This window comes from Triticum urartu, chromosome 3, assembly GCF_003073215.2.
Source record: "Triticum urartu cultivar G1812 chromosome 3, Tu2.1, whole genome shotgun sequence".
NCBI lineage: Eukaryota > Viridiplantae > Streptophyta > Magnoliopsida > Poales > Poaceae > Triticum > Triticum urartu.
In genome coordinates, this window is record NC_053024.1 from 522,879,600 (window position 1) to 522,904,568 (window position 24,969).

The following is a 24,969-nucleotide window of genomic DNA, read 5'->3' on the forward strand; positions in this document are numbered from 1 at the left end:
TTTGTTTATCTTTTTAATGTTCCCATGTAATTTAAATGTGCTCATTTGGTATTTTAAAAATGTTTAGTGTATGTTTTCAAAATGTTCATCGTGTATAAAAAATGGGCATTGTTTATTTGAACTAGTAGTTGGGGCGCCACCTGGTGGCGCCGCCTTAGAGGAAGCTGGGCGGTGCCAGGTGGAAGGCGCCCCTTCCACTTTATTTTCTATACTATGCAATGTTATTACATAATAGACATATTAAGCAGCAGGGAGTCAGGAGAAATCAGATTTGGGATCATCAGGAACAAAATTTAAAGTTAATTAGAAAATTGATGAAACAAGTGACGCGTGCATCTTGGCTCATCTCCAAAAAAAGAAGGAACAAAATAGTGACCGTGGATGCAATGACTGATCTTCACCTCGAGCTCAATGCATCCACTGTCCCAGATCCCGGGCTAGTCTCCGTCGTCTTCGCCGCCGCAGCCCGCAGGTAACCACTGTATCTTTTTGAGCCTCACCTCATAATTTCAATGCAAAATGCAGCCACCATCTTGGAATTCCTTAAGAATCCCTGCCCAAGTACACCATATACATCCACTCTAGTATGGTTAATGTAATAAAGAAAGTTTGGTACCTTTTCTTGGATGTCATCCTTGGATTCAAATCCAATTGAGCAGCTCTGTTGAGGGCATTGTTGGCGCTTCCACCTCCTTGAACCTTCAGAGCAAGGCTCCAGATTTTGTATTTCGAACCTAGGGCAGAGCATATGGTATGAGATTGAACAAATCAAGAATGAAGGAAACAAATCATGCCATAATTTTCTTTTAGACACTCCCTAAGTTGAGATTGTGAATAATGAGAGAAAAAACTATCGAATATGTCGCCTTTCATTTTTCAGCCGTTTCCCTTCAAATGTGAATGCATCAATACACAGATATGTTTTCTATTAGCACCCAATCCGAAACAAAGCTAACTATAATAAATTAGAGAACACAATTCAATAGTTTTCAGTGATGTTACCAAAGAATTATAAAATTTTATTTGAAAGTGTACATCATACCTTTACTACATTGGTATTCATAATTATTTGAGTGACGAACTGATCTTTATTTACCTATTATATATATATTCGCCAAAACCTAAAATAATATAACCTTGGCAAGAGGTATCCGTAAACCTGCACAACCTCAGGTTGTAGTTCTGCCCGATCTATCTCCTCCAACACCCATAGTTAAAACTTTGAGAGTTATATATTTATCTTAACTGATAGGAATAAACACAATAACAATGGGCAAGAGCATAGTGCATTCAGTGCATCACTTTATGTTTATAGAATATACATGATGATCAAGCGAGTATCATATGTTGTAAGAACTGAAGCCTCTAACACAAGTTGAATTTGAAGATTGCACAAACTATGAGAAGCAGATGGAACTGCAAATAATTTATAAAAAAATTGAAAACATAAGTAAAATATTGAAAACTATGAGAAGGTTGTGCCTGGAGCATCTAAGCTTGCTCTGTTTCCACTTCTTCTTGGACTAAAGATGTTGAGTAACTTCGTGCCTGCACGTGATGCAGTTCTTGGCGTTCGACTCGCTGTCCACATCGGCGCCATGGTCGGGGCCATCGCCAGCGGCCAGATGGCCGAGCACATTGGCCGGAAAGGGGTGAGAAAATCTTGACCCTTCCCTCCCTCCGAATGAAAATTTGGAGTTGACCTTATATTAGTCTTGAATCTCATGAGTTATTTAAGTAGTTGCGTGTGGCATTTGATATGATAATCAGAGAAGAGAAATTGGTGTTGCAGAAGATGTGTAGGTGAAGAATTTTTCTGAAAAAAGTTCAGTATTTTGTTCATGTCATATGCTTGCAAGTTGCAACAAATTAATTCTTGACTACACTAAAGTTTTATTCTTTTATACTCTAATAACAGAGTAATGGAAATGCCTACTGAATTTTCAGTCGTTAACAATGGTGGCGATTCAGAACATCAACAGTTGGCTCGCCATCTCCTTCACGAATGTATGGCATAATGCACCCACATGTTTTCCAAGCTTATTTTCTGCCCTTTTTCTTCTCACGGCGATACGAGCTTCATGCTTGCTAATGGATGTTTAATCCATAGGACTCATCACTTCTCTACATGGGACGGCTGCTTCAAGGATTTGGTGTTGGTGTCATATCATACATGGTTTGTAATAAAGTATCTTCACTGCATGATTATTCTGTGCCTAGGATGTTCATGACTTTATGCTTTAAGATTTTGAGTACTTCTTAGCTGGTTCAAAAATGTTCAGAAACAAGAGAGCAATTAATATGTCAATATACTGCATGCAGAATGGTCCATGTTTTTTTGGAAAAGATGGTTTGTTGTTTATACCTATGCACCCTACCAAAACTAAATTAACCTCTTGAAATTACAACATGTTTACTTTGTGCCTAGGCCTCAGTGCATGCTGATTTTTATGGCTTTATGCTTTAAGAGATTCAGTACTTCTCCATCGTATATACCAACTTATTTTCTTGTCAACAGATTATTGAGCTACCTAATAGTTACAATACTAACTCTTACCACACGGTAAAAGTTCAAAGTAATCTGGACAATGACTACAAACAATAAAATAAAACCTGTGATGACAGAAAGAATAAACAGAAAGGACCATTGGCATCTAATCGCAGTTAACAGCTAGAAGCATCGGCACTCATAAGGAAAAGACATAGGAGTACCTGTTATTTTAGCCCACACTAGATCATATGGATCAAGACCTTGGTAGTCATGAAAGCTGACAGGAAGTGCAAGTAGCTCATCGTATCCCTTCTTATCCAGGTTAGATGTTCCAAATTTCAGGTTAAGGCACTTCATTTCCTCAGATGAAATGGAAAATTTCATCCTTTCATTAGCTAGGGTAAGGTCTTCATACTTCACATGCAGTTCGTTTAGCTTTAGATATCAACTACACGACATTTCACATGGCTCTCTTTATAGTGCAGACATTACATGGAAAACAGAGTGGTACTCTAAAGTTAGTACAAAGTTGAGTCATCTATTTTAGAACGGAGGGAGTACATCACAAGCCTTTTAGTAAGGAAATTGCAGAAAAGATTATCAGATTCAACTGAGGATAATCCACTCAGCCACAGCAATATTTCATGAATAAGAAAAATAAGAACCAGGGATATAGAAAGCATACATAATTCTTGGTTAGTTCCATGTAGGCCGTGATGGAACCCTTATAGCAATCACCATCTTGGGGCCAGAAAACCTGCATTCACCATCAAAATTCAGGCCCCAGTTTTGCTGCATTCCTTATAGTGATGAAACAAACACATGCTCAGAACAGACATCGTCAAGAACTTACCTTGCACACTAAACCGACAAACGCCTACGGATCGGCACCCTGAATTTCCAACTTGTGACAAAGCCAGCGTCAAAATTACACAGAGAACAAGTATTCTAGTTGGCCGTTCCTTGTTGTTGAAGCCGTGAGGAGAGTTTCATTGCGAAGCAAGCACAAATCCAACTTACTCTACCCATCTTTTCTCAGATGGAGAGGCCACCTCCAGCTGGCTACTGCGGCGCCATCACCTCTGGGGCGCCGAAGTGCTCTCCTTCTGCACTCCCCCGCTGCGCCTCGGCTGCCGTCGCCCCAGCAGCTCCTCCCCGTCTCTATCCACGCCCAATGCAAGCAAGGCAGACCCTAGGCTGAGCAGCTCGTGCTTGAGCGGGCGCTTCCGCCACGAGCCCCTGCCCAGCGCCTCCTCCCCCTCCTTCTTCTCTAGCTGCCGCGGCGTCGTCAAGGATGGCCATGGCTCGTCGAGCCACGACTTCTTGCGGTGACGGTGGTAGTATTAGTAGGAGATCACGGGAGGCCTGCCGTCAGTAGCGCCGAAGGCGGAGATGCGGGGCTTCTTGGGGGGCGCGGGTGCTGCCGCTTCCATGGGGTCCGCCTCCCCTCCGCACGCAGCCTCCCGAAGGATGAGCAGTAAGACCGAGACCCACGGTGAAGGTCCTCGCCGCTGCCACAGACGCGGCCGAGGCCGGAGTCGGCGACGGTGCCCGCATCTATCCAGAGATTCTTGGGCACCTCAGCGGGGTCGCCTCACCGGCGGCAGGGGCGGTGACCATGGCGGCGTGACGCGAGGCAGAGGCGCGTCGCCGGCACGGGCAGGCTAGCCTTAGTGCGATGGATTTGGCGGAGGAATAGGCGGCGTGGGTTCTCCAACGAGGCACGTTAACGAGCAGAGGATCGGCGCGTTTTCACCCATTTTTTCTCTTCCTATCGTCACAGTAAAAAAAATCCATGTGGACACAATGAGGGAGCTCCCCTTGTGCGATGGGCGCACAAATCTTGCTGATGTACTTTTGAACATGCATATGCAGCCCAAATGAGCAGCATATGTAAAAAAAAGGTACTCCACTTAACAGAAATACATCATTAAAATGTTCAGGCATATAGCATAGCATAGCAAACAGAGCAAACCAGAAGGTCTATACAGTGTTACAAGGTGGATGCCAGAGCACAACCATCAATTCAAAATAAAAGCTAACATATCTTTGCGGACTTTAACCACAATACGTGTCACTCTTCTTAATACTCCCAAAGCAAAACTATCACTAAGTCACCTGATACCATCTCTTCTTGTTTGTGCCATCCCACCACAATTCATAATGGCCTCAGGTGGCAATTGTGGCATATCTGCAGATAATACAGAACAATTCTAGAAACCGAGAACATATATATAAACCTATGAGAGATCACCAAGAAAATTAAACACCGAAACTTTACAGTGGTATTGACAGAACAAGGCATCACATATTATTTACTCCATTCTCCTAAGAATAATACAAAAGGGACTTCAAACTATGTACCTCCATGAATAACCTATGCTTGAAGCCACATGAACATATTGCCGTCGGTTGCCGGTCTTCCGCATCTACGCACTGGCAAAATAAAGAACAACTTGCTCAAAAGTGTTAAACTGAAATGTAAGCAGATATATAATGTGGGGATTCCCCCAGCCCTGGCCTTGCCAAAATAAAGTAAAATGTGGGTGCTTAAATTTTTTGGAATGTATGTCAAGGGAATGTGTACTATAAAAAGAAGGGGGTATTTTCTTTTAGTCATTTGAACAAACAAGCAAGAAGCACCTTCTGTGTCACATAATTGCAGCCATCAGAACAAAAAATTGTTAGACTGTGGATCAAAGATCCATGATAAAATACGTGCACACATCCTATTTGATGCATTAACACAATCCTCCGAAGGGCATATACACCATGCATGCATAGAAGAGAAGCTAAACGAGGAGGAAAAACGAATGAAAATCACAACCAAGAAGGATGGCAAAATCCAGATGTACTGATCATCCTCAACCCATCCAAGGCAAGGCCATAGTCGAATCCCATGGTGGTGGATATAGCTGGCCAAACGGGCCGGGACAAACAGGCCAGCAAGCGAGCACGCCGGCACGGCACGGCCCGCCATGGGCCAGGCACGACACGGGCTAAACGGGCTGCGTGTCGGCACGGCACGACCCGTTTAATTCTTTTATATAATTTTCAGAATTTTTTTACATATGTATACCTAAAATATAGCCCAATAGGCCTAAAAACCAGCCCAACAGGCTGAAAATATACAACCCAGCGTGCTAAACGGGCCATCGGGCCGGCCCATTTACTAATCAGGCCGTGCCTGGGCCAAGGAGCAGCGCCCGTGGGCCGGCACGGCATGGCCCGGCTATTAAACGTGCCACGGCGGGCCGTGCCAGGCCAGGCACGATTAGCACAGGCCGTGCCGTGCCGTGCCGGGCCGGCCTGTTTGGCCAGGTCTGGTGGTGGAGTATCCTAGGCGGCGGAGCAGGGAAAGGAATAACACACCAGCACAATCGGCGAAGACGAAGACACCACTGACTGCTCGTCCTTCTCTTCGGCGCCACACTCTGAGGCACGACAAGTGTTTTCATCATTCCAGTTCCCATTGAACTGATGCTTGATTCTGGTGAAAACCTATACGAAAGAACACATATTTATGTATATTTCATCAAGTATATGCCAGAAATATCAACAAGCGAAACCTGTGTGGTTTGACCTAAAGTTCCGCCATCCCATCAATTGTGGTTGTTTATGGAGTGCTTCTCATCCTTGCTCTAGAAACATATTTGTATATGTGAATTTGCTAGTCCCAATCATATGTGTAAAGAAAAGGGTAAACATGAACTGGCTATATGCGTTTATTCCAGCATACCGTCCCATGACACGCTTTGCATACAGATCCCTTTCCTTATGAGCTGAAGTAAAATGAGCTAGTATCCAGTATTTAGCAAGATATTAAATCCAACATTTTGTCATGTTAGAACAACCAAGCTGTGGCAGTAAGAAAACTTCCCCTAAAAATAAAGGGGCAAACAAAAACTAATATACATCCAAGAAACTAAGGAGGGATAGGAAAAGTAATTGTAGCAATGAAGGCCATCCCCCATCATGTATTATCTACCATCAATTATTGCCCAAGAACACATCTAAATTTAACACGAACAAATGTACAATTTTTTTGTTTTCAAATTCATAGTTTAACTACTAATATACTTGATGAGGTTTGCAAGATCATCCATTAATTTGTTGGGTGCAAGTTCCCCGAGCTAGTAAGAAATAGAGATTCACAAGTAAAGAGCAGAAGGATCACCTCTCGCCCTCTCTTTCGTTGTTGAAGAGTGTAATGTTCCCACCCAAAGATAGGTAAAGCTAAAGCTACTTAATGGCATCCCTAGCTTCATCTAAAAGTATTTATATTTCCACTTAGACCGTGGCATATGAAAATGAAAACATCTATAAATCAAGTGCAATTTACCATTGCCAGAATAGCTGCTGGCATCCATCCAGCACCAGTGCCCTTTGCTTCGTACAGAAACATTAACATTAATGAGAACAGAATTACCAGATAAAAAAGCGATACACTCTGGCTACTGTGAGAAACTGAGAATACATGCTTCTGTGAAATACAACCTTTGTCAAGAGGTAAGTAGCCCGGGAAGCATTTGCTGAGATAATTGGAGCAGTAACACGCAAACGGTCTCCACCAACACTTGGATGTTCAGAGCGTTTACCAACTTAGTAGACCGATCAAATATTTCGGGCACATTTTTCAGTAACATACCACCAAATGCTTCCAGCTGTCAAAGTCAACCCAGTATACATAGTGTCACACCGATCACACGACCAATGGGATACTTAAAATAGAAGCAGCAGAAGATAATTCAGCCATGTATTCTAACTGTGTTTCCGCTTTACAAATAACCCGCACATTATTAAATTATTCAGCTGTCTATGAGGCTCTTACCATGTCCTATCATCAAACCAGTTCCAGAACTCATAGATTCCATTCTTGACAGAAACTGCACAAGTAGGGGTAATTCAGAACCAATACAGTACATAACTGCATCAAGCCAGCTTTTTAAGTTCCTACTGTAAGCACTTGTGTGCTACATACTTCCACTAATCATCCATAGTAAGCGTGAACTACCAATCACCCTCGTCACTGACCTTGGTGCAGAACCACACGGGGGCTGAATCCTCTCCCGATGTTGCGACCGTGTGGAAGGAGGGAGACAACCTCCGCCGCTCCACGCCCTTGAAGACGGGCAGATCGGAAAACTTTGCGTTGCGATCGCCATCACCCATGGCTCGCCGTCGAGTGGAACGCTCGCCATCCTTCTGCCTACCCCTCTGCCTCGAGGTGGATTTCGGCAGCCCCTCCATCCCTAGCGGATGAGAGAGAGTAGAGATGAGAGCTGCATGCCCGATGGTGACACGTTTACATATTAAATTCAGAAAACCATGATACTTTAGTACAACAAGTAGATGCTAAAAAATCTATCGTTAAATAAAGTGGCTGGTGCTATAATTCTTTGCTATGGTCCTACAAAAACTATTAAGCTGGTCCAGAAATTATTAGTATGACTAACATACGGCAAATTCAAAGTCCAAGCTGTCAATCTTTTCAAGAAAACAATATGTGTTTGCTTCTTTAATAAAAGAAAAGAATCAGGAACTCTCTCAAAATATTCTGCAAACAATTATAACTCAAGAAACAGAGAAACATGGCCTGAAGCAGATCAACAACATAAAACTTGACAACCCGTATCACTCCTAGGACTAAATTAGGAGACCAAAAAACCCTTGCAGAATTTACATGCCAACAGAGAACAAATTGATGACCAAACAAGACTTAGTTCTGGAGTACTAATAAGAAAGATAGATAAATGGATGATGGTTAAGCGTCATAGATAACTTAGTAGATAAATGGATGATGGATAACTCGTCAGGCCTATGGAGCTATCATAGCATGGATAACTCGTCAGGCATAACATAGCTGCAACCAACACAAGAGAGGTGTTCTACATAGATAGATACATAGGTAGACAGAGATATGAATCAAATAGGGGATCCCATGCACTTACCTAGAATTTGTCTTCAGAAGGTTTGTGCGTGGCTGCTGAAGGTTGCGGCTGATGGGGCTATCCACGGCTGCGACTACGGGGCAGGCGGATGGGGTAGGGGGCAGCGGACGGATGGAGCTCGGGGCGGTGGACGGCCGGAGCTCGCTGTCGGGGCCGGCGGATGGATGTCCAGCTGCTACTTGCGGCTCGGCTACTCAGATCTTCGGCTTGGCATCGCCGGAACCAACGATCAGAAGCCGCGCCAGTCCCTTACTGCGCGGTCCCCAGAGACCTCGCCGGCGCACCCGACACCGCGGTGGCTGCCCGTGCCCGAGCCTCCATGCCGGCGTCATCGTGGCACGGACGGGAGGCCCTGCCCCGCGAGACGGAGGGATCTGACGCTGCCACCGCTCGGGGACTCCCTCCCGTGTGCTCCCGAGATTCAAATCGAGAAAATCAGGGGATATGAGGCTGGAGGAGGTGGAGCTCGGGACGGGAGATGAAGAGGGCACGGGCACAGGCGGCGGCACGCAGTGTATTTGCGGAGAAAGAGGCGGCGGCGGAGCAGCAGGGAAGAGGCGGGGGTTGGAGGAGAGGAAAGAAAAGAGAGACAGAGGGATCACGTGTGTTGGAAACCTTCGTGGGGAAGGAAACGAGAGATATTTTCCTCTCCAGGCTCGATCCCGATTGGCCCCCCAAATAGTGCGAGTGATGAGGTGTCCGTCTCCAGCGATAGCCATTTGCGCCATCGTTAAAGGGTTGTATTAAATTCAGCATATTTGTAAAAGATTGTTCATAGTATGTTTTAAAAACCTCCATTTTTGTAAAAGATCATGTAGAAAAAATGTACACTTTATATTTTACAAATGTTGATTTTGTTTTACGAAAATGTTCATGTATATACAAAAAATGTACATTGTACATTTTTTTCATCGTATTTTCAAAGTTACTGTCAGCTAATATCATGCTCAAAGAAATCAGATAGCATATGATTGGAGTAAACTAATACTGCAACTGCAACCCGAGCGTGTACGTGGAAATTTAAAAAAATGTATTGGTGGTTGTATCCTGGCTAACAGGCCTCTCATCATGACGGCCCGGGTCTTAGTAAGGCCGAGGACTCCTTGTCGGTTCTATTTGGGCCCATGACGTATAACATGAAGGTTTCATAAGACTGGACGTGCATAATAAGAGTTGGGATCATAGAGCACTCTATCTCTTCGTACGTAGTCGACTAGGATCCATGTACCATGGGACCCTTCAGTATGTTATATAAACCGAGGGGCTTGAATTGTAGATGGAAAATTTACTATTTCAGCAGTTTATACTCTCGATACATTCCAACATAATAAAACACAAGCATGACATAGAGTATCATCTCCCCTGTAGAGCCTGAACCTGGGTAAAAACTCTTGTCTCTGTTACCATCTCGCCAAGTAGCTTAGATAGGATACCCTATCGAGGGATCCGCGAATTCAGCATTGATAAATGATGCACTGATTGGCGGCGGCAGATGCGCTGGGTCTCGTCTATTTTAGGTGTGCTGGGGGTCACGCCATGCTCCACATCGCAATAAGCGATGATGTATACCTCCTCCCAGGGACCTTCTACGTCTATTTTAGGTGTGCTAGGGGTCACGCCATGCTCCACGTCGCAATAAGCGATGATGTATAGCTCCTCCCAGGGACCTCCTACATACCGCTTATTCGGCAAAGAGCCGGTCGTTCGCACAGGTACAACCAACCTGAGCTGGCCCATTTATGGTAGCGCACGGTGGGAAATGAACAAAAACTAGAGCCCTATATGGGAATGGAAAGCGCGACCAGCAGGAAAGTCACCCGCGTTGATAGCCACTTCGACAGGCTGACTCCAGTGCTACATTCGTAGCGCGATGCACAAAGAAACTAATAGCAGTAGCAAAACTTAGACACCAATTCATAAAAAAGTTAAAAGTGCATGAGTGGGATCGAACACAAGACCTCACGGGAGTGAACAACATTACTAACAACTGTATTACGTAAGATTTGTTGCCTATCATGGCAGAGCAATTTATATGAACTATAAAGCCGCGAAAGATTTTAACTTTTTTTGAAAGTTGAATGAAATTTTGTTTTTGATTGACACGTGAATTAAAAAAAATCAAACAACTTTGTAAAAACTCAGAAATTTTGTTAAAACACGAAGAAATGGAACCTCAAACATTTTTTTAAAAAACTAGGAACAAAATAGAAAACTATAATAATTTTGAAACTATGAACAATTTTTAAAAAATGAGAACAGCTTCTGGAAAACAGGATTTTTTTCTAAAAACTCGGACATTTTTTGAAATTATGAACAATTTCTTCAAAGCACCAACATTTTATGAAATTCCCGAAACATTTTTTGAATTTGCAAACAAATTTCAAACATGAATAGTTTTCCATTCATTCACAAATTTTGAAAACAGGAAATTCAAAAAAAACACACACACATTTTCAAAATTATGAACAATTTTTTAAAACATAAACATTTTATGAAATTCCCCGGACATTTTCTAAATTTGCGAACATATTTTGAAAACACGAAGATTTTTTGAATATGTGTACAAATTTTGAAAACACAAATAATTTTTGAAATTCAAGTTGTTTTTTAGAATTTGCAAACATAATTAATTTACTTTTACTTTTATTTTTGAAATTTCTGATTTTAGATTTCTTAATCTAAAATTCTGATCAACATTTGTGTTTTTGAAAATAAATGAACAAATTTAAAATTCTAATTTTTTTGTATTTTTGAACATTTCTTGAAACATTTTGGAATTTTTGCACACTTTTAAAAAAGAAGCAAATAAAACTTGAAATTCTATTCTTTTTTGGAATTTTGGAGCAAAATTTGAAAAAAGGAACATTTTCTGAAATTATGAATCAATTTCAAAAAAGCGAACTTTTTTACTTTTTGAATGTGTACTAACAGAAGATAAATAAACTTGAAAAATAAAAATGTAAATTAAAGAAATAAGAATGGAAAAAAAGAAAGAAAAAAAAGAAAAGAATGAAGAAGTAACAAAAAAGGGAAAAGTTAAAAATGGTTCAAGAACCTTATAGAAATAACTTTTTTTAGCAAACAACCAAATTTTATTCAACGAAAACCACAGAGAGTGGGATACAAGTTTAGTCATGAGGTTGGTCAAACCATACATGACGACCATGCTGAAGCCTACGAGAATGTTTGGCCAAAGCATGTGCTTCATAATTAGCAACACGACTTTCATAAGTAAAATTACAATTAAAAAGTAAAGACCGAGACTTAATCTCTTTGATTATTGCTCCACTGCTCCCCATCGCCTCATTATTGATGTCATTCACCGCTTGTTTGGAGTCAGAGGCTATCACCAGGTTCTGTATGTTTAGGTCAGCCGCTAAAGCTAGCGCTTCCCTGCATGCTATCACCTCCAACATAGCTGGGTCATGCATTCCCTCAATGACTAGGGCTAAGTTGCCCAGATAATTTCCTGCATCATCTCTACACACAGCCACGGCTGCTCCCTGACTTGCAAAGTGGACTCCTGCATCAACATGAACCTTGCAATACCCTGGAGGTGGGGCTTTAGGTCTGGCCACCAGGTCGCCTCTGGGGACGGATGTGGCTCTTGAGTGAGGCTGCACCACTTCCTTAATCATGTTCAGTTTCTGAAGATAGCGATTGATAAAACTGCATATCGCATGCGGGCTCTGAAAGATCCCTTCATGAATAGCCTTCCGTCTCGCAGCCCATATTGTACCGAAAGCTTGACAAACCACTCATGTGGTAGAGCTTCTATGTGTGTGAACAACCATTGTTTTGCATTCGGTTCCATAATCATCGCGATCGCTTGTGCCAGCTCCTCATCTGCCATAGCCCAGGTGCACCTGGACATGGTGCAGTCAATCAATGAATGTTTCCAAGAGTTCTCAGCTCCGCAGAAACCACACGCACTCGAGTCTGCCGTGTGCCGATGCGCCCGAACGTCATTAGTAGGAAGAGATTGTTTCGATAATCGCCATAAGAACATGTTGATCTTGCCTGGGACCTATGTCTTCCACATTCTTTTCCACGTGCTGGATTCCTTTGTGTAGGACGATGGCCGTGGCGAGCCTTCCAGCCATGCCTCCCTTCTCTGTCGGGTCGCCACCAGCATGTTATAAGCTGACCGAACTGTGAAGTTGCCACTCTTTTCGAAGTGCCAGCACCAGAAGTCCGGTGTATTCCGAGTGCATATAGGGATGCCCATGATCACATGCGCGTCCATTGGCATAAACACCTCCAATATCCTCTGTCTGTCCCATGAGGCCGTTGTGGCGTTTATAAGTTCAGAAACCAAAGAGGGTACATTGGGAGAGATACAGCCGTAGGGTCTCATCATCTTGTCCCTTGGGAGCCAATTGTCATCCCATACAATTGTAGATTCACCTTCTAGAAATAACTGGTTGGACAACTCTGGAAGTTTCCCAAAATTGGAAAAAAAAAGTGGACCACCTTAATGGGCCGGCCCAGCTCACAGCTTGATCGCCGGTAAGGGGTACCTTGCGGCCCGTGAGGGTCACTTTTGGTTAGCTGAGAGCGTACGTTGTTGGGTGCTTCCTCGAGATTTTTTTTCTTTACGTGTTTTCGGGGTTTATATGTTTTTTTGTTTTTGCCCGGTTTTCCCTGGGTTTAGGACAAAAAATAAAAAAAAAGCATAAAAAGGGTTTTTTTTGTCTTTCCCGAGAGGTATGGATTTACTTCTCGTGGAGGCACGGATTTGCTTTTGTGAGAGGCACAACTTCTCAAAAAAAGAAAAAAATCACATTTATTTTCTTGCTTACGGGAGAGTCACAAATGTGCTTATCGTGGAGGTACATGATTGTTTCCTCAAGAGGCACAACAGTGCCTCTCAAAAAGGAAAAGGCATTACTTTTCTTTCCTGGGAAGTACGTGTTTGCTTCCATGAGAGTAACAGTTGTGCCTCTCGAAAAAGAAAAAAGCATGTGTTTTTTTCTTTTGTGGAAGGCACAGATTTACTTCCTGTGAAGGCAAAAGTTTGCTTCTATGAGAGGTTTGCCTCTCTAAAAGAAAAAGAAAAAGTGTTTTTTTGCTTTTGTGGGAGACACAACATCGCGTCTCATGAAGGGGAAAAAGTGGTGCAAAACTGTGCTTCCGGCTCGTGTTTATTTCCTTCCAATTTTTTATGAAAAAAAGTTGTGGGAACCTATTAACGTGGGATCTTGTTTTGAAAATCTTGACGTGAAAAATCCAATGATGAAGATGATTCGTGATTTGAACGCACAATTTAAAAGATACGGAGTAAAATATTTTGAATAAATGAATCTACGAAAAAAAGAAAAATTCACAGACTGCAATAAATAAATCACATAAAGTGCGCCAGTTGACGTAACTTGAGAAGGTGGAAGTGACCTTTACAAAAGATATCTTAATTAATGATTTTAGGTTCTTCCTCCGTCCGGATGCTTGAGGCGTCAGGTCGTCCGCCAGTAAGAGTATATGGCCAGCCCAATCGGGAAAGCGCGTGAGCGCGACATAGAAAGAACGAAGTAATCGGTGCTGTAAGCACCGAATAAAAAATGCAGATAGCATCACCGAATAAGTTTTTCTTTGATCTCACAATTTGGGAACGGGCCGAATCTTTTTCGGATACGTAGCGCTGGCAGGCCCGACCTATGAAAGTCCACATGTTCGAAGACACGCAAAGAAAAGCCTCATTTTCATACCGCTCTACAGTGAACGAATTTTTGAACTTGCATTCGTTACTTTAAGGGCGCTGATTCTGCGTCGGCGCATCAGCCCAAATTTGGGCCGGTCGCCTAGCAGCCGCCCGATTGGAGCGACCAGATCCGTTCGATCTGCATTTCTCCTTCCTCCCGCACAGGATCCAGCCTGTGCTGCCTCCGCCTTTGCACCCGCACCGCCACCTCGCGCTCATCCGCGGCTAACGGCCACCTTGGCGTCGCCACCGATCGGCCCTTGTTCGTGGTGCTCGTCATCTATTGTCGCCGTCAACGAACACACCTCTTTGATGTAAAAATCATGGCGGCCGTCGTGGCAACATTTTCATCACTGGATGAAGCAAAACAGAGACATAGTTGTAGCAAAAAACATTATGGCCGTCTGCTACCGGTTGTAGCTCACCGTGCAGGTCGCGAATACACAGCCGCCGTCGTGGCAACGATTTTAATGATGGTCGTAGCAAAACATGGTCACGGTTGTAGCAAAAAGAACATCATGGTCGTCGCCGCTAGTTGTAGTCGCTGTGCAAGTCATGAACATTAGCATCTTCGGTTGTAGCAAATCACCTCGCCGGTTCCAGCAAATGAACACCGTGGTTCCAACATTTTTCGTTGCCGGTTTCAGCATCTAGCGAGAGCGGGTTGCAGCATCTGTGGGCGCGTGGTCCCCGCGGTCACCACCTTGTAGTAGCAAAAAATCATGCCGGTTCCAGCATCTAGCCAGAGCGGTTGCAGCATCTGCAGGTGTGGTCACCGCGGTCACCGTCCATAGTAGCAAAAAATTATGCCCGTTGTAGCACTTTGGCTCACCGATCGTAGCATATTTGGACGCCGGTTGTAGCACCGCTTGCTTGTCAGAGGCATCCCGGTGCTTGGCCTCGTCACGCGCGGCCATGGCGAAGGGAGCGGGCATGATGACAGACACATCCATGGCGACGACGGGATCTGAAGGAGGAAGACCAGGAGCGCGGCTACCCCCGAAGGAACAAGACCAGGAGCGCGGCGACCCCCGTGCGTGGATGCGGCTAAGAGAGAAGGGGATTGGAGAAAGAAGATAAGGCAGGGGCAGGGGCTCGCGAGAGGCGTACGATAGCCTCGATCGAGTGGCTCGCGCGGGACCGGCCGAAAGTTTCGGCCGGCGCACCGCGTAGAAACGTTTCCCTTATGTCGGTGGGAAGGACACCTATGGGATCACAAGAATCCCTACTGTGGTTAGCCGGGCGCGGGATCGTGAGAAGAGCGGATCAAACAGATAGCACACGGTTTGTTTATCCAGGTTCGGGCCGCGAGGATGCGTAAACCCCTACTCCTGCTTTGATGGATTGTATATCTGTGTTCTTGAGCTAGCTATGGGGCGTGAGGAGCTCCAAAAAGCCCAATCCTTCCTCTGGTTGCCTCAGGCCTCCTTTTATAGAAAAAAGGGATTGCCACAGTGGCACACATGAGGTGGAAAGGGTACAGTGCCGCGAGGTTATCCCTGGCATCACATGACAAGGCGCATTTAATGCGTCTTACTTAGGTGTCCTTGCTTTATCGGGGACGGGGGAGAAATCTGTCTCGTCCGTCACCGCTCCTTCTTGTGTCGACACGCGCCTTGGCCAGCGACGCCTGCGATGCCATGTAGGTAGGCAGGCAGCTGAGGTGGCGCAGTGGTGGATCTTCACGAAGATCCGCATGCCGCCACGCAGGTGCCTGCCCAGCTGGTTGGGTCGGCAGCTGCATGCATGCGGTGGTGGAGGTTTAGTCGGCGTGGGCCTGATGGTGGCCCTGTGGGTGTCCTCGGCAAGGGCCTTGGACACCTGCAAGGGTCTTGCCGAGGCGCCTCCTGTCATCCCCGGCAAGGCGCTTGCTGGGGGCCTTGTGGTCTTCCTCGGCTGGGATCCCGCCAAGGGTTGTCGCCTCCTTAGTGCGTATCTGATCTTGAATGTCTTCACAAAGATCTGCATGCCGCCACGGGGATGTCTCCCGAATCCTTGCTCTTTGGGGGCAGTGGACTCAAGGGTGATTTGCTCCGTAGGCGCGGGACGAGTCGCCGCGGCAAGGGTCTTGCCGGGGCTGCTAGAACTGTCTCCCGGCAAGGATCTTGCCGGGGGAGTCCGCTTCATCCCCTTTGCTCTTCGTGGTCTTGGCCTTGGCGTCATTCTATTTCTCTTGAGCTTCGGTCTTACCCTGGCTCACCTCCCTTGCCTTGCTTGGTGTGGTGGTATCCGCGGCTCAGACTGCCCGTGCACAGTTATAGGGGTACAAAAAGTGTACCCCTCTTTTTGTACACCGACAGGAGCCCCCCGGGCCTGGGCCACACATAAGCGCAACGCGTTGTTGGGCTAGGCCCAAAAACGGTGCGCGGGCAGGCGGGGCGGTTTTTACCGCAGTAAGATTCTTCACGTGTTGCGCTTCCCATGATTCCCGCGCGTGGCGCGGCATGGGGAGGCGTGCGTGACGTGGGCGGCATGCGTGGGGTTGGTTCCCGCGGGCATGCGTCACATCACAGTAAAGGGGCAGTTCGCGCCTTCCCCATAAACGGAGGGAGGCGTGGAGGCGCGGCCCATTTACTGAATGGGGCTGAGGCGCGGTCTTCAAGGCATCCACTCCCCACGATCACGGGGTGGGGAGTGGTCGTCTCACCCGTCCCCTCGGTTCTGCATGTCCGCCACGTGTCTCCCATGCGCCTGGGGTGGCAAACGGTGGAGGCGGGAAACCAGGCCGTCGCTGGTTGGGGCGGCGGGTCGGTCCTGGCTCCCTGCGCCTTCTGTATCTTGATTGGCCGAGCGGGGCGGCCGAGCCCCAACCCCGATCCTTTATAAAGAGCGGGAGGGGGGATGGCGTCCCGCATTCTTTCATCTTCTTCTTCCTTCATCTTCTGCTCCTCCGTTCCATCTGTCATGGAGAGAGGGAATCCCGGTCCTTCAACAGTGGCGGCGAGGGTCGCCGCTCGACAACGCGTCCCTCCTTCTCCTGCGCCTGTGGTGGCAGAGCCAGCCGCGAGGGGAAGGGGGAGGGGGCGAGGCCGTGGGCAAGGCCGGGGCGCTCGGGGAAGAGGAGGACGGGGTGGTGCGCCGGCCTCGCCTCCGCCAGCAGCTCCTCCTCCAATGGAGGGCCATGTTGGGGATGACCCTTGTGAGTTCTTCGTCAGGCTGCGCCGGCCGCCGCGCCGTCGCCTTCGTCTCCCGACTCCATTTGCGCGGGAGATGGAGCTGGATCCTCCGGAGTCGTTGCGGCTGCACATGAGGGGCTGCGGGATCAGTGGCACGCGGGTCCGCGTCGACTTCCCCGCCCCTCACGTGATGTATCTTCGTCGGGGATGGAAGACGTTTGCTCATATCCACCGCTTGACAGAGGGGCTCACTCTCCATTTTAAGCTGATGGAGGGTGGCCTTCTCTCCACCAAAGTCTTCGGGCTCTTTGGGACCCGTGCAAGGTGCTGCGTGGAGAGCTTTTCTGATAGTGAAGACTCCTCCTCGGGCGGGAGTGACGAGGAGGACAGCGGCAGCGACGACGAGGGTAGTAGGCGGCAGGATGACGGGTCCGACTAGGTGTCGGGTGCCGCTCCGTGCGGCACCGGCGACCCCATCATCCGTGTCGCCGGCTCCTTGAACTTCTTGGGGTCGTCTCCTTGGGCGGCTGACGTTGGGAGGCTGCGGAAGAGGAAGAGGGCGGGCGGCAAGGCCGTCAAGTCGGAGTACGCGGGCACCGACGCCTTCGACGCGTGCTGACGTCCTGCCACCTCGTCTTCGAGCTCTGCTTCCGGCGCCACCATCACCATCCAGCCTTTGGACGGCCACCAAGATGTTCTCTTGGTGTCTTCTGCCACCCGTAGCTCGCCTAGGCGCTCCTTTTGTCCCTTTCGCCTCCTTGACCTGCCTCCTGAGGAGAGGGACAAGAAAGGGATTACGGGCACCTTATCTCTTTTTAGTTTGTAAGCCTTCGGGCCTTTGTTGAATTTAAAACTTGTAATCCCATCATTCATGTTTTTCATTCCCTATGGACTGTACCTGAGTGGAATGTTTTTTTAATGAAAAAGGGATGCTTGCCGGGTCATTTGTTTGCGGGTGGAACCCACGACAAGGAGTAAATCCTTGATATCTTCAAGATAAACATTTCCTTGCCCGGCAACAGGCCTTGCCGTCTCCCCACTTCGCTCGACCTTCCTCACGCCTTTGGCGGAGGCAGGGATGAGGCGGGTTCAGGCTCCTTGTTTCATCCTTTCGCTGCCGCGACTACGACCAAACTTGGCCCCAGGAACGAGCCCTAGGGCCTAGAGTTAGGGGAGCATGGTAGCTTAGGGGAAAACGAGGTTTCACATACCTCAGTCCATAATGGAATGCATGATAAGGGATGAAGAACTTATCTGAAGCTGCAGTCCCCGGCAACCCTGGTTCGCCATGGGTGAATCTTTGCTCTTGCAGTCCCCGGTAATACTGGCTTGTCGGGGGCTAGATGCTGGTTTGTTCCTCTCTTTTTTCTCCCCAAGTGGTTCGGCACGGATATCTGTGTGTCTTGTGAATCAAAGAAGACAAAAGAAAGACAAAGAGATGCACACTCGACCTCTAAGCTAGGGGTTAGTCGCTGCTAAGCACTATCAACCCTAACCAAGGACGAGACTCGACCTAGCATGCATGCTATAACTTAGGACGCCAGCGCTTCATTTATTTATGCTCAGGGTCTGCGCCTGGCTTTGTACAAAGGGTTACATGCGTCATCGGCAAGGCTTGTACAAAAGGTGGCTTGCCGGGGGGCCCGGCAAGCCGCGCCTCACGGGTAAAACTTGCGAAGATGCTCAATGTTCCAGGAGTTACTCACCGGAACGGCATCTTCGGTCTCCAGGCGGACTGCGCCGGGGCTGGTGACTCATATTACCCGATAAGGGCCTTCCCACTTTGGCGTCAACTTGTTGGAATTCTTGGCCGATTGAACGCGCCGAAGAACAAGGTGGCCTTCCTCAAAGCTTCAGGCATGAACCTTGCGGCCATGGTAGCGGCGCAAGGCTTGCTGGTAGTGCGCTGCTCTCAAAGCCGCCCGAAGATGATCTTCCTCAAGGAGCGTTGCGTCATCTTGCCGCAATTGCTCTTGCTCAAGCTCGTCATAAGCGAGTACTCGAGGTGACCCGTATATGAGTTCCATGGGGAGAACTGCTTCTGCCCCGTATACCAGGGCAAAGGGTGTCTGGCCGGTGGCTCGATTTGGTGTTGTTCTGATTGACCAAAGAACCACCGGCAATTCATCAATCCAGCGCCTTCCACTCTTGTGCAGTCTGTCAAAGGTCTTTGTCCTCAGGCCTCGCAGTACTTCAGCATTTGCCCTCTCAGCTTGACCATTGCTTCGTGGGTGAGCAACGGAAGCGAAACAGACCTTGCTGCCGAGGTCTTGAATATATTTCATGAAGGTGTGGCTTGTGAACTGCGTGCCGTTGTCGGTGATAACCCAATTGGGTACACCAAAACGGCACACCAGTCCTTTGAAGAACTTGACGGCTGACTGTGCTGTGACCTTCCTCACTGCTTCCACTTCTGGCCACTTTGTGAACTTGTCGATTGCAACGTACAAGTACTCAAAGCCCCCGACAGCGCGGGGGAAAGGGCCCAGTATGTCGAGCCCCCAGACTGAGAAAGGCCAGGAGAGAGGAATGGTTTGAAGGGCTTGAGCTGGCTGATGAAGCTTCTTTGAATGGAACTGACACGCTTCACACCTGGTGACTAGTGTCATCGCATCCTGGAGGGCGGTGGGCCAGAAGAAGCCTTGCTGAAACGCTTTGCCGGCAAGGGTCCTTGACCCGATGTGGGATCCACATATGCCTCCATGTATCTCCGCCAACAGCCCTAGTCCTTCCTCTTGAGGGATACACTTCAATTTCACGCCGTTCGGGCTCTTTCTGTACAGGACGTCATCGCCGAACTGGTACATAGTAGAGCGACGGGCTACTTTTTCCGCTTCTTCCTGCTCCTTAGGAAGTTCCCCTGTTTGGAGGAATCGGATGGTATGCTGTGCCCACGCTGGAGCCTGGGGCTCGACGGCGAGGACTAAAGGCATTTTCTCCGCTATCGGAGTGGCTGTCTCCATGGCAAGAGCTTGATGCTCTGTCGGAGCTAGCCGTCCCGTGGCGGGCTCAGTGTCTCCGGCAACATCCTTGCCGGCGGCTTCGGGGAGCTCGGCGGGAAAGTACTTGCCGGGCCCTGATTTTCTCCTCTTGTTCTGCTCTGTTGATGGATCAACGGATGGCTGAGTTAGCCGAAGCACAAAGGTACCTGGTTCCACAGGTAGCTTGAGGGCAGCGCGTTTTGACAGGTAATCAGTGGTATCATTCTCCGCTCGGGGAACGTATTCCGCCTGTATACCGTCAAAACGCTCTTCCAGCTTTCTCACTTCATCGACATAGGCCTTCATCAATGGGCTCTGGTAATCCTTGTTGACTTGCTTGACGACAAGTTGCGAGTCACCTCTGACGACGAGTTTCTTGATTCCGAGGTCCGCCGTGATCCTAAGACCGGCAAGCAGCCCTTCGTAGTCAGCCGTATTGTTTGTTGACACCTCCCTGGGGAAGTGCATCTGGATCACGTACTTGAGGTGCTCTCTGGTGGGCACGACAAGCAGTACGCCAGCCCCGGCGCCCTGTAAGGAGAAAGCTCCATCAAAGTACATGATCCAGTCACAACTTGCCTCCTTGCCGGGGAGAGCAGTCTCTTGGGTTTCTTTGTCAGGCGTCGTGGTCCATTCTGCAATGAACTCCGCCAGGACTCGGCTTTGAATCGTCGAGGTACTCTCAAACTTGAGGCTAAAGCTAGACAGTTCCAGTGCCCACTCTACGATCATTCCCGTTGCGTCTAGATTGTGCAATATCCATTGCAGAGGGAGGCGAGTGACGACAGTGATTTCGTGCACCTGGAAGTAGTGACGCAGCTTCCTCGAGGCCATAAGAAGGCCGAAGAGCAGTTTCTGCACACCGGAGTACCTCGATCTAGCCCCCTGCAGGAGGGAACTAACAAAGTAGACCGGGTGCTGCATCATTTTCTTCTTCGGCGGCACTTCAATTGGCTGCGTCGTCTCGGCATAGGTGGCATCAGGCTCCGTCGCTGCTATTACCACATCATCAATTTCTCTCTACGCCACTAGTGCGGTGCTGACCACCTAGTTCGTTGCCGCCAGGTTCAGCAGCAACGGTTCCTGTGGCCTAGGCGCAACTAGTATTGGCGCGGAGGAGAGGTACCTCTTCAAATCTTGCAATGCTGCTTCGGCTTCTGGCGTCCACTCCATCGGGCCCGCCTTTTTCAAAATCTTGAAAAAGGGAAGGGCGCGCTCGGCAGACTTGGAAATGAACCTGCTCATGGCGGCAACGCAACTAGCAAGCCGACGCACATCCTTGACTCGCTTGGGCGCTTCAATCTGCTCTATAGCTTTGATCTTGTCTGGATTGGCCTCTATCCCACACCGTGACACAAAGAACCCGAGAAGCTTGCCAGACGGGACGCCGAAGACGCACTTCTCAGGGTTCAGCTTGAGATTGATCTTGCATAGGTTTGCAAATGTTTCTTGTAAATCTGATATGAGGGTTGCCCTGTTCTTGGTTTTGACCACTATATCATCCAAATAAGCTTCCATATTTCTATGGAGCTGGGGTTCAAAACCAATCTGGACCGCCCTTGCAAACGTTGAACCAGCACTCTTCAACCCGAAAGGCATCCGTATAAAGCAATACGTACCACATGGGGTGATGAATGTCATTTTCTCTTCATCTTCCCTTGTCATGAAGATCTGGTGGTAGCCGGAGTAGGCATCGAGGAATGACAACAGATCACACCCAGCTGTGGAGTCAACAATCTGGTCGATGCGCGGCAACGGGAAGGGGTCTTTGGGACAAGCCTTATTAATATCTGTGTAATCAATAAACAGCCTCCACTTCCCATTTGCCTTGCACACTACCACCGGATTGGCCAACCACGTTGGATGGAGCACTCCTCTTACCAAACCCGCTGCTTCCAGTTTCCGGATCTCCTCTGTGATGAACTCTTGTCATTCCAAATCTTGCTTTCTGACCTTCTGCTCGACGGGCCGCGCATGAGGACAGACAGCAAGGTGGTGCTCAATCACCTCCCTGGGAACGCCGGGGATGTCGAATGCTTGCCATGCAAACACATCGACATTCGCCCGCAGGAAGGTGACGAGCGCGTCTTCCTATTTGTCGTCAAGGGTGGAGCTTATGGTAAAAGCTCCTCCCGTGCCGTCCTCCTTGACAGAAACCTTCTTGGTTCCCGGCGGTGTGGCCCTGGACTCCTTGTTTCTGTCGGCGGAGCTCTCTGGCACGTCCTCGACGAGAGCGCTACACTCCGAAGAGGTGCGCTTGCCGGAGTGGGTGCCTGAGGTCTCACCAGTCTTCTTCTTTTGCCTTCCCGGGGCTCCAGCGGCAGGAGCAAGTGCCTTAGCAGTGGCGGCTGCTGCAACTGCTTGTTGGTAGAGTTGGTCAGCGCAAATTAGCACATCCTTCTTGTCTGATGGGATGATGATGATGATCGTCACAGGACCCGGCATCTTCAGGGTGTTGTAGGCGTAATGTGACGCCGCCATGAACTTGGCCAGCGCTGGGCGGCCAAGGATCCCGTTGTAAGGCAAGGGGATCTTGGCAACGTCGAACACAATCCTTTCTGTCCTGTAGTTCAGATCACTCCCAAAAGTCACGGGCAACGTGACCTTTCCCTTTGGTTGATTTCTTCCCGGGTTGACCCCCTGAAACGTGCCCGTCTCTTCGAGGTCTTCATCAGGAATCTGCAATTTCTCGATCACGGCAGGCGAGATTAAGTTCAGACCGGCCCCGCCATCGACTAGCATCTTTGTCACCTTGAGGTTGCGTATTGTTGGTGAAACCAACAATGGCAAGCACCCGACTGCAGTAGTGCGATCAAGGTAATCCTCAGTGTCAAAAATGATAGGTGTGCTGGACCACTTCAGCAGCCTTTGGGCATCAAACGACGGTTCCGCCGCTGTAATCTCACGCGCCCACTGTTTAAGCTGGCGGTGAGAGGTATGCAGCAAGGCGCCGCCATCGACGCACATGGCCTCTGTAGCTTTCTGAAATTCTTGGTCACCAGACTCATCGTCCTCTTCGTGATCATCGTCTTCTGGCTTTTTGTCACGGCCCCGGGCGAGCCTCTCCTGCTGTTTATCTTTGCCGCGACGGCCCGCCTGGCCGTCACGCTTCTTGCCGGACCCCTCAGCACTGTCCTGGCCTTTCTCCTTGTCCCGCCTCTCATATTCAGCCCTCTGCTTCTCAGCAAGGAGCTCAACCTGTCGGCAGTTCTGGAGATCATGGCCTTTGGTGCGATGGATCTTGCAGTATTGCTCGACACATCTGGCAATTTCCTTGCTGGGGTCATCTGCCTTGGTTTTCTTGGCGGAGCCGGCGTCGTCAGATCCCTCGATGGCAAGCACAACTTTACCTTTGCGCTTCCTGTTGCGGCGCCGGCCTTTCTTCGCCGGGGCGGCAGTATCCTCATCTGAGGAGTCGGTTTCCACACCGGCATCTTTGCCGGGGTACTTCCTTCCCTCTCCAGCTCAGGCACATCTGTCAGCAAGAACATAGAGTTCTGCCACATCTTTCACCTTGTTCATTGCCAGTTCTTCGTGCATCTTGCGGTTACGCACGTTCTGATGGAACGCGCTGATGATGGCGGCAGGGTGAACATCAGGGATATTGTATTGTACCCGGCTGAACCTCTGTATATACTTGCGCAGACTCTCGCCTCCCTTCTGGGGAATGACATGCAGGTCGCTTGCTTGGCCAAGGGCTTGGTGACCTCTAGTAAAGGCGCCTACAAACTCATGGCACAAATCCGACCAGGTGGAAATAGAGTCTACCGGCAAGTGCATCAACCACGACATGGCATTGGGTTTAAGAGCCAATGGAAAGTAATTCGCAAGCACCTTATCGTCGCGGGCTCCGGCAGCTTGCATCGCGATGGTGTAGATGCTGAGGAACTCAGACGGGTGAGTCTTGCCGTCGTACTTTTTGCCACCGTCAGGTTTGAAGGTGCGGTGAGTGGACCACTGGAACTGCCGCAGCTCACGGGTAAAAGCCGGACAGCCTACCTCGTAAGGTAGGCCTCCAGGGCTCTTTGGGGCCGGGTGGTTCACAGCAGGCCCTGCTCGCTTGTCTGACTGGTGGCGCACTCCGCGCCGGCGCTCGATAGTGGTTCGAGCGTCTTCATGGGCTCGTTCCCGAAGAACTTGGCGCTGGTCACAGTGGGTCCGCGGGTCAGACGATGCTATGGAGATGTCGTCGCCCGTGACGTCGCAACGAGCCGGCGTCCGCGGTACCAGATGGGGAAGAGGTGAATGCATCGTGGTCGCGGCGCCGCCGGGTTTTCTGCCACTGGTCCGCGGGACTCCATCGGAGCGTCGACCCGGGGGGCCCACCGGACTTGGTTCGTCTTTGTTGGCCACTGCAACAAGGCTTCGGATAGTGGCTCTCCATTCGTCGAGTTTCCCTGTAGTGGGAGGAAAGTCGAGGAGAAACTACGCGCACGCCAGGGCCTCTGCTGGCGTCGGTGGCGGCGAAACCTGCACGGATCGCGACGCTCTTCAACTTCTGACCATGTCAGAAGGAGCTCTATCACGACCCCGCGGTCGCATGCCGTTTTCACCAGCTCCTCGACGAGTGGGCAGGTCTTCTACATCCCGGGAGTGGCGCTCGGGGCTCTTCCCGCGGCGACGCCCAGGATCTTCGGCGTGATTACGCCGTTCGTTGCGCGCTGCCTGGGAGGAGCGCGCTGTTGGCGCCGGCGTGGGAGTCTAGAGGCCCTTGCGTCGCCTTCGGGCAGGG

At 48.8% G+C, this 24,969-nt stretch overlaps 1 long non-coding RNA gene across 9 annotated transcripts; it reads right to left on the reverse strand.

Moving 5' to 3' along the window:
* Positions 1-4,404: 4,404 nt before the first annotated feature.
* On the reverse strand, positions 4,405-9,088 carry LOC125544772. 9 transcript variants are annotated; one of them, XR_007299693.1, is made up of 7 exons: positions 8,443-9,087; positions 7,526-7,773; positions 6,989-7,377; positions 6,834-6,880; positions 5,864-6,759; positions 4,856-4,927; positions 4,405-4,682 (listed from the first exon to the last, which is right to left on the reverse strand). It is a non-coding gene; the product is annotated as an uncharacterized LOC125544772 (long non-coding RNA). The 9 variants fall into 9 exon arrangements; XR_007299692.1 differs by having other exon boundaries at positions 5,864-6,132; positions 6,231-7,377; positions 8,443-9,088; XR_007299687.1 differs by having other exon boundaries at positions 5,864-7,155; positions 7,323-7,377.
* Between the last annotated feature and the right edge of the window lie 15,881 nt (positions 9,089-24,969).